The sequence below is a fragment of the Ambystoma mexicanum genome, chromosome 14 (assembly GCF_040938575.1).
Source record: "Ambystoma mexicanum isolate Mex_15411 chromosome 14, UKY_AmexF1_1, whole genome shotgun sequence".
Classification (NCBI taxonomy): Eukaryota; Metazoa; Chordata; class Amphibia; order Caudata; family Ambystomatidae; genus Ambystoma; species Ambystoma mexicanum.
The window spans coordinates 246,387,952-246,401,219 of NC_090940.1; the positions used below are offsets into that span (position 1 = coordinate 246,387,952).

Here is a 13,268-nt window from a genome sequence, read left to right on the forward strand (position 1 = left end):
AGGGAGGTCTTTGCTGCCATCAAAAAATGGATGGCGGAAAGCTCACTCACACTGAATGACAATAAGACAGAAATGTTTATTTTGGGTACAGACGCAAGGTTGAAAAAACTGGATGCCAAATATAAAGCCTTTGTGATTGGCGGTGCTAGGATACCGGTCTCCGACCACGTGAAAACCATGGGGGTTATTTTTGATCCCAACCTGAACTTTAAAAAACAAATGTCCCACCTAAGTTGCACCTGTGCCTGTATGACTCAGCTCCTCTGGCAAATACGCCCATAATTGTAAGAGGGAAACAGGGCACTAATCACAGCAGCCACTATCAACACAAGGCTACTGTAACAGGCTGTTGGTCGGAAGTTCACAAGCTAATGTAAATAGGCTCCAGACCATCCAGTACAGTGCAGTTAGAGCCGCATGCGGCATGAAATGTTGAGACCACGTTACAGTTGCACTCAAGGAGCTGTACTGGCTCCCTGTTCGCGAGAGAATTCACTTTAAAGTAATACATTTGGTCGACAAATGCCTAGCCGGTGACTCCCCCACTTACCTCAACTCACAAATCAGGAGACTGCCTTTTCAAAGTACATTGCGATCCAATAAAGAAGCTTTACTGATACAACCACGTTTTCTATTGGAAAGATTTGGAGGCTCCAGTTTCAACTCATGGGCTCCGAGGGTTTGGAATGCCCTACCACAGTCACTTAGACAGCTCCCATCAGCCGCACAGTTTCAGAAAGCACTGAAGACCTACCTCTTTGATGGGGGACAAGATTAGAAAGAATGAAGTAATTATATAACCTTGTGCAACCTTTATGTTCCATGTCTGTATGTTCATTGAGTGCCCTGAGGCCTGCAGTCATGTTGGTGCTATGCAAAAACAGAATAGGTAACTTTTACCCCCAGCCCTCGCTAGTGCATAGAGGTTCTACGCCTTCAATATTGGCCTTTGGCTCCCCCAAACAAATGACTTGATGCCCTGCATTATTTTCTTCACCAGCACTGCCTGTATTTTCAGGGGTAGCATGCCAAATATATATTTCAACCACACGGCCCTAACCATTTTGAACCCCCCCCAAATAGACAAGTTCAATGATGCCTCTGTTGAACTCCACTTGTGCCTTTCCCAACACTGGTTCCACACTGTCTCTGGTCATATTCATCAAGCCCTTGTTTAGGTGTATTCAAAAATACTTGAGACGTTCCTGCACCCCACCGCAGCAGGGTCTCCCTGACATAACTTTTGTAGGTTCGATCATTCAGGGGCCTGGCTTCGCTTTTTCCCCAGTTTATTTTATATCCTGAGAAGGAGGAGAAAACCCCATTGTCTTCATCAGCTCCTTCACCGAGGGGCCCTGATCTGCCAGTGTCAGCATGATATCATCTGCTTATAAAAGCATTTTCAGTTCCCATACCGGTGTGCCTATCGCCTTGATGCAGGGATTGAGCCTTTTAGCCATGGACAGCAGCTCCAGCGCCACAATAAATAGCAGGGTTTAATGCGGGCACCCCTGCCTCATTCTCCTGCCAGTGTCAAAGGGTTCTGACTCTGAGACATTTCCCCTAGCTCTTGTTCTAGTGCAATTATACAGTAGTATAACCATTGCGATAAACCTGTGTTCCATCCCATATCGATCCAGAATTCCACTCTACCCGATCACTCAAACCCTTTCTCAGCATCAAGTGAGAGTGCTATTCTGGGCTCCCCCCCTCCCCTCTCCTGCCATAGTACGTGTAGTAGAAGCCTCATATCATCTCCTGCCCATCAGCCTGGGACAAACCCCGCTTGAGTGTCATGGATCCGTTTTGGGATAAACTTTTTCAGCTGCATTGCAAGTACTTTAACACATATTTTTATATCCGCAATGATCAGTTATTACTACAGAAACGGGGGTCTCTGACTGGTTTCAGAATCACGGTTATCAATGGCTCATTAAACTCTGCCCTGAGCTCGACTCATGCTACCATCTCATTGAACAGCTGAGCCAGTTTAGTTGCTCATACTGGTGATACTCTCCCACACCTATTCTGCTCATATCGGGCTCCCCAACAACAACCAATCCTCCAGATTTAAGTGTGGTATCGGTAAATGGTCTAAGAACTGCTGTTGTGCTGGCAGGTTGACGGCAGATTCTGCTGTGTACAGGGCTCCTTAGAAGGCCCCCAATTCTTGCAAAATATCCTCAACCTGTGTCATCTGCTTCCTGGTGTCCTCACATTGGATCACTGTGACCCCCCCCCCATCCTCCCTCTTCTTAAACTGGGCTGCCAACAGCCGTCCCACTTTTCCCACCTGCTAGTAGTGAGAAGCACGCAGCCAGAAGTGGGACTACTGTCTTCTGTGTGAAGTATTTGTTAACTTCAATCTTAGCTCTCCTAAGCGTCAGGGTTTTTCTCATATTGCTGCGGCACGTCCCTTATCTCCTTTTCTAGACCCGCCAGGTTCTCCTTATCAATCTTCTTTTTCCTGGCCCCCTTTTGAATCAAGGCCCCCTGGAAATATCCCTTACCCGCCACCCATAACGTGCCCACCAGCCCCACTGACCCCTCATAGAGTCTAAAGAAATCTATCATCTCTCCTACCTTCATGTTATCACTAGGGCTCTTCCACAAACTGACCTTCATTCTCCAGCTCTTGGAGCCTTGGTGTTTTAACACAGTATGCAGGCCTAACATGACCGGATTGTTGTCAAAAATTCCCCCTGGAAGTATCTCACTCCTTACCATCTGAGGCACTATTCCCTATGACAGCAAGAAAAATTCTATCCTTGATTGCTTGCCGCAGACACACGATGTAAACGTGTACTCTCTGGCTGTTGGCTTTAGTAGCCTCCACCCCACTATCAACCCATAGCCTACTATTAACTGTTGTAGTATTTCCCGTTCCCTCTTCAGCCCGTATATGTGTTTATCTGATTTATCCAGAAAGGGGTCCAGGATGAGTTTCCAGTCTCACCCAATATTAGTTTGCTGCTAGGCATCTTGCTCATGCGTCCTTTGAGTTAAAAGAGAAAGGCTTGCTTATCCATGGTGGGCATGTATATTGAACCTAGCACCAGCGTACTATCACCCACATGCGCCCTGATCGCTATCAATCTTCCCTCCCCGTCTGTCCACACTTTGCAGACTCTAGTAGGTAGAGATTTCCTGATTAGAATGGCAACCCCACACTTCTTCACTCTATCCTGTTACCTGTGATATACTTTCCACACCCATCCTCTACATGACGTTTCTGCCTCTCTCTTCAATTCTTCTATTGATGGGTCTCCTGTAATAGTGCCACATCTGCCCCCTTCGAGTTTAGATATTGCAGCACTTTTGTACGCTTGATATAATGGATCAGGCCATTAGCATTTAGGGAGACTACATTTAACGTTTTATTCCCCATTGGGTCTCTCATATTTTTGATTTGCAGTGCTCTTGCTCAAGTTTGTTTTGCCAGGGTTTACTAGGGTCGATCACTGAGAATGCTTTTAGACCCTTTCAGATCTCTTTTACCCCTAACAACGTGAGTCCCTGAAGAGAACTCCTGCTGAGGATGGTCACCATTCTTTTTGCTGTGTAACATGTATATTAAATTGAAACCATAAAGTCCCCCTTAACTGCCCCTCCATGCCCCACCCCACCCTCCAATGGTGGTGCCATGAGCTTCCCTCTGCCTCATCCCTTAAGCTAACAATATAAGGTTCCTATGTCCCCCCTACCTTCCTCCGCCACTCTGTTCAAATGTGCTGCGTTGAACCTCCCCTTGAGGCAACACCTACCACCATTGCCCCCTCCCCTTAACATTCTGTTTCTCTGAGGCACGTTTTGCCTGCCCCTACCGCCTCTTTCACCGTCCCCCTCCCCCAGGTCAGATGCCTCTTCGATTTCCTCCCCTACACAATGGGCCTCATTACGACCCTGGCGGTAAGCGAAAAACGATGGCGGTAAATGATTACCGGCATCGTTTTCCGCTAGGTCCGATCATGACCCGTGACCGTTAACTACGATGCCATTAGCGGCATCGTAGTTAACGCTGCCGCTAACTGCCCAAGGACGCGCGCATGCGACCCGCCACGCCGTAAATGCCGGCATGGCGCAAAGCTACGGGAATGACGACCCAAGCGGACATGCACCTAACTCCATCACCCAGCCCGTTAAGTACCTTACCGCCATGGTGCTAATTACGCCATCGCGAACCAACCGTAAAGGGCCTTGTGCAGTGAATCCAGCTGCCACAGGTGCACAGAATTAGCACAGGTGGAGGCAATACAGACTCAGGAAGTACAAAAAGAGCACACCCAACCCCTTCCCACACCCAGTCACACTCCACAATGATTCCAATAGGACTAGCAATGTTGGGGCTGGAGGACCTGATAGCAATGCAAGTGCTACAACTTCAACTACAACAACAACAACAACAGCAACAACAACAGGCTGCACAGAGGAGACGCAGGAGGAGAAGGAGGGCAAGGCAGGGCCAGCAAGCCCCACCAGCACAGCCAGTGGCACCACGCAGGCAGCCTACAATCCCACGCATCAGAGCCAGTCCATTCAACCTCACCGCTGAGCAGATCCACACCCTGTACCGTTTGGACCGGGACACCATCACCGCCATCGTAGACATGATACACAACAACATCGTCAGCATGATAGAAACACCAACCACCATCCCACCCCTACTGAAGGTAGTGTCTGTACTCCACTTCCTGGCCACAGGCACCTACCAGCACACAGTGGGACACTTGCATGACATTTCACAACCATTATTCTCACGTACACTGATCCAAGTGCTTGATGCCCTCCTCAAGCACACAGACGACTACATCTCATTACCATGGTCTGCCCAGGAGATTGCAAACACCAAGGTGGGTTTCCATGCACTAGCCGGCATACCTGGTTGCATTGGTGCCATCGACTGCACCCATGTAGAATTGGTGGTGCCACATGCCATGGAGGTACCGTACCGCAACCGTAAACTATTTCACTCAATCAACTTGCAAATGGTCTGTGAATCCAACAGGATCATCACACATTGCTGTGCCCGATTACCTGGAGCAACCCATGATTCAATGGTCTTCGGAACTCCACAATACCACGCTACATGGAGCGACATGCAGGGCCAAGATCCTGGCTACTCGGTGAGTCACATGTCATGACCATGGAAAAGTGAAGTGGGAAGGTGAACGACGTACCAATGCATACTCCAGAGGGGGGGAATGATGCATACTCCAGCTGGCTGAAAGGGGGGGGAATGATGCATACTCCACCTGGCTGAAAGGGGGGGAATGATGCATACTCCACCTGGCTGTGAGTAGTAGAGACAACGGAGCCAGATCATACCCTAAAGCAGCACAAACTTCAGCTGACACCATTAAACCTAATGGCCGATGTATGCTGCCCCACCACGTGAATGAAGGTGTGCCCCAACCATGACACAACCATCTGCAAGTGCATTGTACCAATTCACACCACATTGACCTCAACGAAATGCACCTACATGCACGTCACCAGACACCATCCACTGAAAGGCCTGTCCCCCATAACTGCGCACGAATGAGGCACATGACGGACAGAAACATCAACACACCATCACACAGACAGCAAGGCCCACAAAATGTCCCTATCAACATCAGCATTGCTCACTGGGGTCATGATGAGGCTGACAGCAATGTTGCAATGATGTGAGCGTTGACATCACAGGACACGTGCCAGGCCACCAAAACAAACGGCATGAACGAACACAGTGGATGGGCACTCACAAGGCACTTGACCCCCCTGCATACATTGGTTGATGGCATGCACAACATTCTATAAGAGCCATGAGCAGATACTGGTCGCATAGTGTGAATCAATTAGTGCATTTGCAAGAGGTCTGAAGTAAAAGTTGGATGCAAGCCATGGTGGCACGTCATGTTCTGAAATAGACGTCATGACTGACACATACATTCTCGCCCACATACAGGTGATGCAGGCTATCCCCTGAAGAGGTGGCTCCTTACACCAGTCCGGAACCCACAGAACCAGCACGAGGAGGACTACAACCGTGCACATACACGTACCTGTGTGGTGATTGAGCAGGCATTTGGCCTATTGAAGGCACGGTTTTGCTGCCTCAGCAGGTCTAGTGGGGCACTCCTGTACCGCCATGAGAAGGTGGCAAAGATCGTCATGGCATGTGTCATGCTACACAATATGTGCGTCAGACGCAATGTGGCCCTGCCCCCTGACGCTGAACTGCAACCACCTGACGATGAGGATGAGGAGGGTGTGGATGGGACAGCTCCTCATGGAGGCCGCGATGCACAGGAGGGGCGTGAAATATGTCAAAATACCATTGACCAATGCTTCTAGCACACACGGCTGGTGTGTGTAACATGGAGACGGCACTTAGGGCACTGTGTGTGTCTGGGACATGCACACTGTGGACTGTACACCAATAAAGCACACCTACGAAATGAGCAATGTCCACACATTTGATTTGTGCAAAAGAAAAAAGTGTATTATGAATGTGAATAGGTTTGACACACCCAATCCCCCCTCCTCCCTCCCCCCTGAACTCCCCAACACACCCAATCCCCCCTCCCCCCTCCCCCTGAACTCCCCAACACACCCAATCCCCCCTCCCCCCTCCCCCTGAACTCTCCAGCACACTCAATCCCCCCTCCCCCCTGAACTCCCTGCAAAGGTGTGACGGTGCCCGTGACGAAGTGAGTAATGTTCCATTTGTCCACTGGGCGGCCACTATTTGCAGCCCCCTCTCCTGGCCCCTGGGGCCCCCCCTGCCTGTATTCCGCAGGTTCCTGGCTGACCTGCGGACGGGGCTGGTTGCGGCAGAACTTGCAGCGGAGGAGGTACTGGGCTGCTCGGTATGCTGCGTGTCCCTTATTGTCTGTACAAGCTCACCGAGCACATTCCGCACCGCGGCTAGTTCAGCACATATGTCTTTGCTTGCGGATTGGATGGCTGCCTTGACAGTCTCAGCACATCTTTCCATGTGTGCACTGGCACCTCCACAATCAGCCACATGCTGCGTGAGTAGTGAGGACAGTTGTTGTTGCCTCGTAATTATTTGGTCCAGCCACTGTTGGAAATCTGGGGCATTTGATGTTGCAATTGCCGGGGTAATTGGGCTACTCCCCTCCTCCCCTCCTCCCACTGGGCTGGGAGTGGCTGGCCATGACTCTTCAGGGGATAGCCCCTGTGTGCCGTCTCCGTGCGGGCTACTTAGGGACAGGTGGGGGGAATGAAGGTGGGCAGTGGGGGGACCTTCTGTGTCATCCTCCTCATTCCCCACATCGCTGTCAGAGCAGGCTGCGATGGCAGCAGTCTCCCCAATTGTACTACTCCCCGCAGACACATTCCCCTCAGTGGGCAGCAGTTGTTGTGTGTCTCCTGTGGGTGGTGCCTTGCTGCTTGCCTCGGGGATCATTGCTGCCCTGGGCTGTTTTGCGACAGGCAATTTTGGCTGCTGTGGTTGGTCTTTGGGTCCAGCAGAGGTGGAGGGTTGGTGGGCTCTTGCCTCTGGCCTGGCCTTCTTGGCAGGTGTGGTGCCACTCTCGTCCCTGCCGGTGTCCGATTGGGAGCCTGTGGTGGAGCAGAGGAGGGAAAGTGTTATTGATGGGTCAGCGGACATTGAGCAGGCATTGTGATGACTGCCATGAATTTGATGGATAGATGGTGCACTTTGTAGGCTGTGACATACAGGTTGTCTCCCTTTTGGGCGGGTTGAACATGCAGGAATGTGGGTGCCTGCTGTGGAGTGTGCATGCTGCATGTGTGCAGGGTGTAGGTCTTCTGCTGATGTGTTGCGTTAACCCTATAGGGCAACTTTGTGATGCACATGTAAGTGGAATTCAGGGGGTTTCGAATGGGTAAATTAGAGGCACCTACCTGTGTCTCCTGATGTCGGGGCTCCTCTCTCCATTCCACCGACCCCCTCGATGCTCTCCATGCCGATCGTCGAGGCACATATCTCCTCCCATGGCTGCATCTTAATTGGGGAGTCTGCTCCTCCGCCAGTTGCCATGGCCATGTTGCGGTTGGCCGACAGTATGCTCCTTACTCGGAGCCGGAGGTCATCCCACCTTTTGCGGCACTGTTTTGAGGTGCATGTGGTGGTTCCTACAGTGCTGACCCGTTGTGCTACGAGTTCCCATATGGCCTTTTTGTGGGCTATGGCTGGTCTTGTCATTTCTGCGGAGAAGACGATGTCTGCCTTTTCCTGTAGCGTTTCAGCCAACATTGTTAGTTCCTCCCTACTGAAGCGGTCCTGCCGCTGCCGATCGCAGGCTTTCTTGACAACTTTTGGCATTGTGGGGATGCGTGGATGTGGCTGTAGCTTTCTGCAAGGTCTTGGGGTCAGATGTGCAGTGGTAGTGGAGGATTGCAATGGATTGTGTTTTTAAAGATGGCCGCCGTGCACTTTCCCGTTCCGCCGCGATGACGCTACTTCCGGTTCCGCTTACTGGTGGTCAATTACAGTGACCGCTAATTACGGTGACCGCTAATTACGGTCAGTGCTAAGATCGGTGGCCAGGATGGCGGTAGTGCACCTTACGCGGCATGCGATGCCGGTAGGTGTCGTTTTGGGGGCATTTACGCCATGGCGCTGTTTACATTACCGCCATGGCGCAATGCTCGTGCCCGATGGGTCGTAATGTGCCACATTTTACGGCTTCGATTCAGCACAGAAATGTTAATTACGCCATGGCGGTAATGTACGGTACTTACCGCCAGGGTCGTAATGAGGCCAAATGCCATATTTACGTATCTGCTCCAAATCAGCTGTACCCGGTCCTCCCTCTCCTGCTTCTGCTAGCCCATCGTCCTGTTCCTCTTCCTCGCCAGCCCGATCAAGGGTGAGACTTTATTGGAGATCAGGATTTCTCTCTTTGCCTCTCCCCGTCAGGCACATATGCCGGTATGGGCCAGTCAGCCAATAGTTTTTTCCTGCACACTCGCATTCTGTCTGATCTCCCCATTTCCTCTCGTCTCGCAGGTCTCTGTTGGCGTTCAAGCTCTTCCTCCCCTCTCCACTCCTCTCCAGCTGAGAAGTGTTCATCAACATTGGCAGCTGCTCCTGCAGGAAGTCCCACAATGCCTACGGTTCTCTGGATTCCAGTGTCCTCTGCCTTTTGTTAACAGAATTGTGGCAGATCTGAGCACCCCATATCTTCTGTCCAGCTGTTTCATTTGTTGTCTGAGTGCCAGGAATTTCTTCCTGGTCTCCATGATCTCCCTGGAGTAGTCAACTGATATATACATTTTATGACCTTCCCATACAGGGGGATTTCCTTTCTTGGCCATCACCAGAATCTGCTGCACATGTTGGTATCTTAGGAGGCACACAATGAGGGGCTGAGGTGCTCTTACATTGCTTCTGTTTTTCATCATAATCCTTTGAGCTCTCAGGATCTCCAGAGGTCCGCTGAGTTCCAGCTTTAAGGCCAAGGGTATCCACTTCTCCAGAAAAGCCACTGGATCCCCTTCCTCCACCTTCTATGGGAAGCCTATGAAGTGCTGATTGCGCTGCCTACTTCTGTCCTCCAACTCGTTTTGCGCCACCTTCACTTCCTCAAGCTGCGCCTGAAGTGAGAATATCTTATCTGTCATCTGCTGCACTCACCCCACTCTCTCTTTTACCTCATCAGCCTGTTTCCCAGCCTGCTCATGTCTATCTTCACTGCCAGCAGCTCAGTGTGCGTATCTTTCACCCTGGCATCCTTGCCAGCAGTGGTCTAATTGAGCTTTGAAAATTGCTGTAGAATTAGGTCCAACTTAGATGAATCCTTTTCGGTCTGTGCAGCAGCCATGCAGGTCTCCACTAACTCTCTTGCTTGGTCTAAGCCCACTGTCATGTGGTCAATTTGTATTATCACCTACAGACTCCCCTCTCCACCACAATGCTCTACCACAGCACTCTTCATGTTGACCTCTCAACAGCTCCTTGCTCCATCTGGATAATGCTGTTTCAAGGTCATGGTGTCTCAATCTGCATATATGTGCTGCCTTCCTGTTGAGTCTTTACTATCCATGGCCAGGCAGCCTTAGAGATCTCCTCTTCTCCTGCTCCCTCCACAGGTGAGCCCACTCCTTGTGCTCCTTGTATGCTGTTTTTGCAGTAGGTTAGTGCAGGATAATGCTGCTGCTTCTCCATAGATCCAGGGCTTATCTCGGCATGTGTGTTGCTTGCTCTGAGGAGGACTAGCCTCCAGAGAATATGTTTCCTTATCTGTGCATCTAACTCAGTGGGAAAAGTGGCTGCTCGTCCTGCTTTGTGTCTTGCTCCGTGCTATAGGTGCCCCCTATATACCAGCAACAGTCCAAACAGGCCAGACATTGTGGACTAATGACAGTTCCTCATTGATGTGTAGATTACAAGTCTTATATTAAGTTGAGCGCTAGGGCAGCACTTGCATGCTTGATAATTGTGCTCTCACGCAATGCTTGTCTTGGGGATCTGTATCCTCTTTAAAGTTGCACAGGTAATGCTGGATTTTGGTTACCACAGGTAGAGAACAAGTTCACTATTCAGACTAGCAAAGAATCCAGGGTAGAAATGTGCTGCCCTGCCACCTGGCCCCAATATGACTATTGTCTTACCACACAGCGATGGTGGCCAGACTTCCAACACAGGTGTGAGTCTCTCAGGAAACCTCCCGGTTCAGCAGTTGGTATATTAACGGCACCTGGCTCCAGCTCACATTCCCTCAGTAGGCTCTCCCCCCGCTCCAGCTTATACCTTAGTTACGCAGCCTGACGCGGCTTATCAATAACTTGTCAGCCACAATGCCCTCCTCCTCCTATTTTAAAGCCTGGCCTTCAGCACATCTCCTGTCATGCTGCTGCCCCCCCGCTTCCTCACCTCCGGACAGGGCCTTCTCCATGTGGGTCCACCTGGAAGTAAGGTGCCACAACTCAGCATCTCCTACCGGCGTTCTGGATATATGCCGTAGGTGTGCTTCGACTTCTCCACAGCAAGACTCCTCCTCCTTGCTGGCTCCAGTCACTATGGCGGAGGTCCTCTAAAGCCGGGCCTCGCTTTGTCCCAGGATTCCCACTTATCAGCCACATATGCTCTCTGCCACCTCTTCTGTAGACCCGTTCTGCCGTGCCACTGTGTCAACTGCTTACTCCGTCCTGCGCCACCTCTTGGCTCTCTGTTCTCTCGGGACAGTGTCATAACCCATCTTATGCATCTGTGCCCATGCTCCAAGAGGCTGCTGCCTCAATCTTTTTCTCAGTTTCATGCCTTCTCGGAGCACACCACAAACTTTGCAGTGCTCCCCAGTTCATTGCTGAGCCAGGGAACCATATTTAGTGCATGGGACTTCCCTCCTAGTGGGTATCTTCCTGAGGGAGGTTTTCGGGGATCGGGAACTCCACAGATAAGCAGCCATGTTGTGGGCTGCAGGCCATACTCCCCAGAACCAAAGTTGAAACATAAAGGAGTCTGCCTTTACTGGTGTGAAAAACATACCTGAATTTCATATGATTGTGTGGTCCCAGGATCTGGTGTCAGGTAAACACATTAAAAAAAGCCAACAAAACTAAAAATACGTCACATCTGTTTTGATATGTTGGCTTTTGGGTGTATACAATATTACATACAAAACATATTTGTTTTCCTTTTTATGTCAGCTGGGTGAACAATGACACATTTCTGACTTGCCTTATTTGTATTGTGTTGTCTGTGCTGAGTTTCAACCAAAACAACCACTGGAGTTAAGCCCATGAAACCCTCCTTTGTATCATCCTAAGCTAGATTGGCATATTCTCCAGGAAACAGGAAATCTTTCTGGGGGAGTTAGTTGGGAGTCAGTGCATCAAAGGTGACCCTGGAAATGCAATGGATAGCTCCCACAAGGCACTGATTTATTGGAGAAATGTGTATGTAGGCATACGGTTGAAGGAGACTACGTTAGAGTAGACCAGGAGAGGACTTTCCAGATAGAGAAGACTTCCACCATCTTGGAATTTCCTAGGGCTCCCAAACTACCTATGCCCCTCCCCAATTCATACATACAGATTAACCTAGGTATAACAGTGGAAGGCAAAGATATCTTGGTATATCAGCATGGATTGGCACTTCACACAATGCTTGGAATGGTCCATGGTAGCATGTTTTCTATTTAAGAGTGAAGAACCTTTCCTTAGTTTATTTATCTTTCGATACGTGAACAAAGAGAAATGTGGATCCTGATTGGGAGTCTTCGCCAAAGTCCTCTACCAAATCGATGGAGACCAAGATCTCCAAGGAAGTGGCAAGCTCTTACCCTAAGCATCCAAGAGAATTATTTGGGGCGATATGTTCACTGGACAAGGCCAACTGCAGCTAAGGACTCGGGTATCCAGAAACCTACTTGCTGGTTGTGACAGAACTTTTCAAGTTCTCTCTAAAATGTTACTGGCTGCGAACACCTTGCCGCTGAAAACCCTGGACAGGGTCCCCAAGCAACAACAGAATTAAAGAATTGAACCCTAGCACTCCCTGCATCTGCAAACTGCTTCATCATCAATTTGAAAACCTTCAACGCTGTCCAAGATGCTGCAGGGGAATTGCTGGAGTCATTTTCGACCTTGTGGCTCGACTGCCTCAAGCATCTCCGATTTTCACTTAATGCTGATGTTGAATCTCATCCATCTCCAAATAAGAGTCTTTTAGTGCCCCCACTTTGACACTGACTGACTAGTTACCAGCTTCTTCATGCCCGATGAATCGCAACTGCATTACCAAAATAATGTGTTGAGCCAGTTGAGCCCACTCACCAATGAAGTCTTTTCTTCCCTACCCCTCAGGCTGCCAAGTCTTACAGCGCTGCCAACCTGACATCACCTGCCATTCTTCAACCTGCAAGCCACTGCTGCTACTCTACCACAATGCATCATTGGATCCCGTCAACACCACCGCTCAATGCTCAATGCTGAAAGTGCCCAGTTGTGCAATGCACAGCCAAACAGCCTGCAAAGCAAGGATTAAGGTACTGGTAGTGTTTATGCCACCTTATCCTACCTTTAAGGACCCTTGTGACATTTAAGACTACACTCCTTAGGTTTATTATATCAATACTTTGAACTGGATTATTTGTTGAAGAAACTGTTTGCAAGCTGCCCCAGGTTTAAAACCCAGAGTGCTCCTTTATTCCAAAGTTTGCATTCTCTGAGTTCTCTCTTACTGGGGGCAGTTGATTGTATTCCTATTAGTTGTATATACTTTCAGTTTGATAGAAGTTGTGTACATGTATAGAACATTGGTACAACATTTTCTTTTCATTTTAGTTTCC

The 13,268-nt window shown here is 49.7% G+C and overlaps 1 protein-coding gene across 7 annotated transcripts in view; it reads right to left on the reverse strand.

Moving 5' to 3' along the window:
* Window positions 1-13,268, reverse strand: part of TMEM121 (transmembrane protein 121) — a 1,343,088-nt gene that overhangs the window by 218,360 nt on the left and 1,111,460 nt on the right. The window lies entirely within an intron of this gene.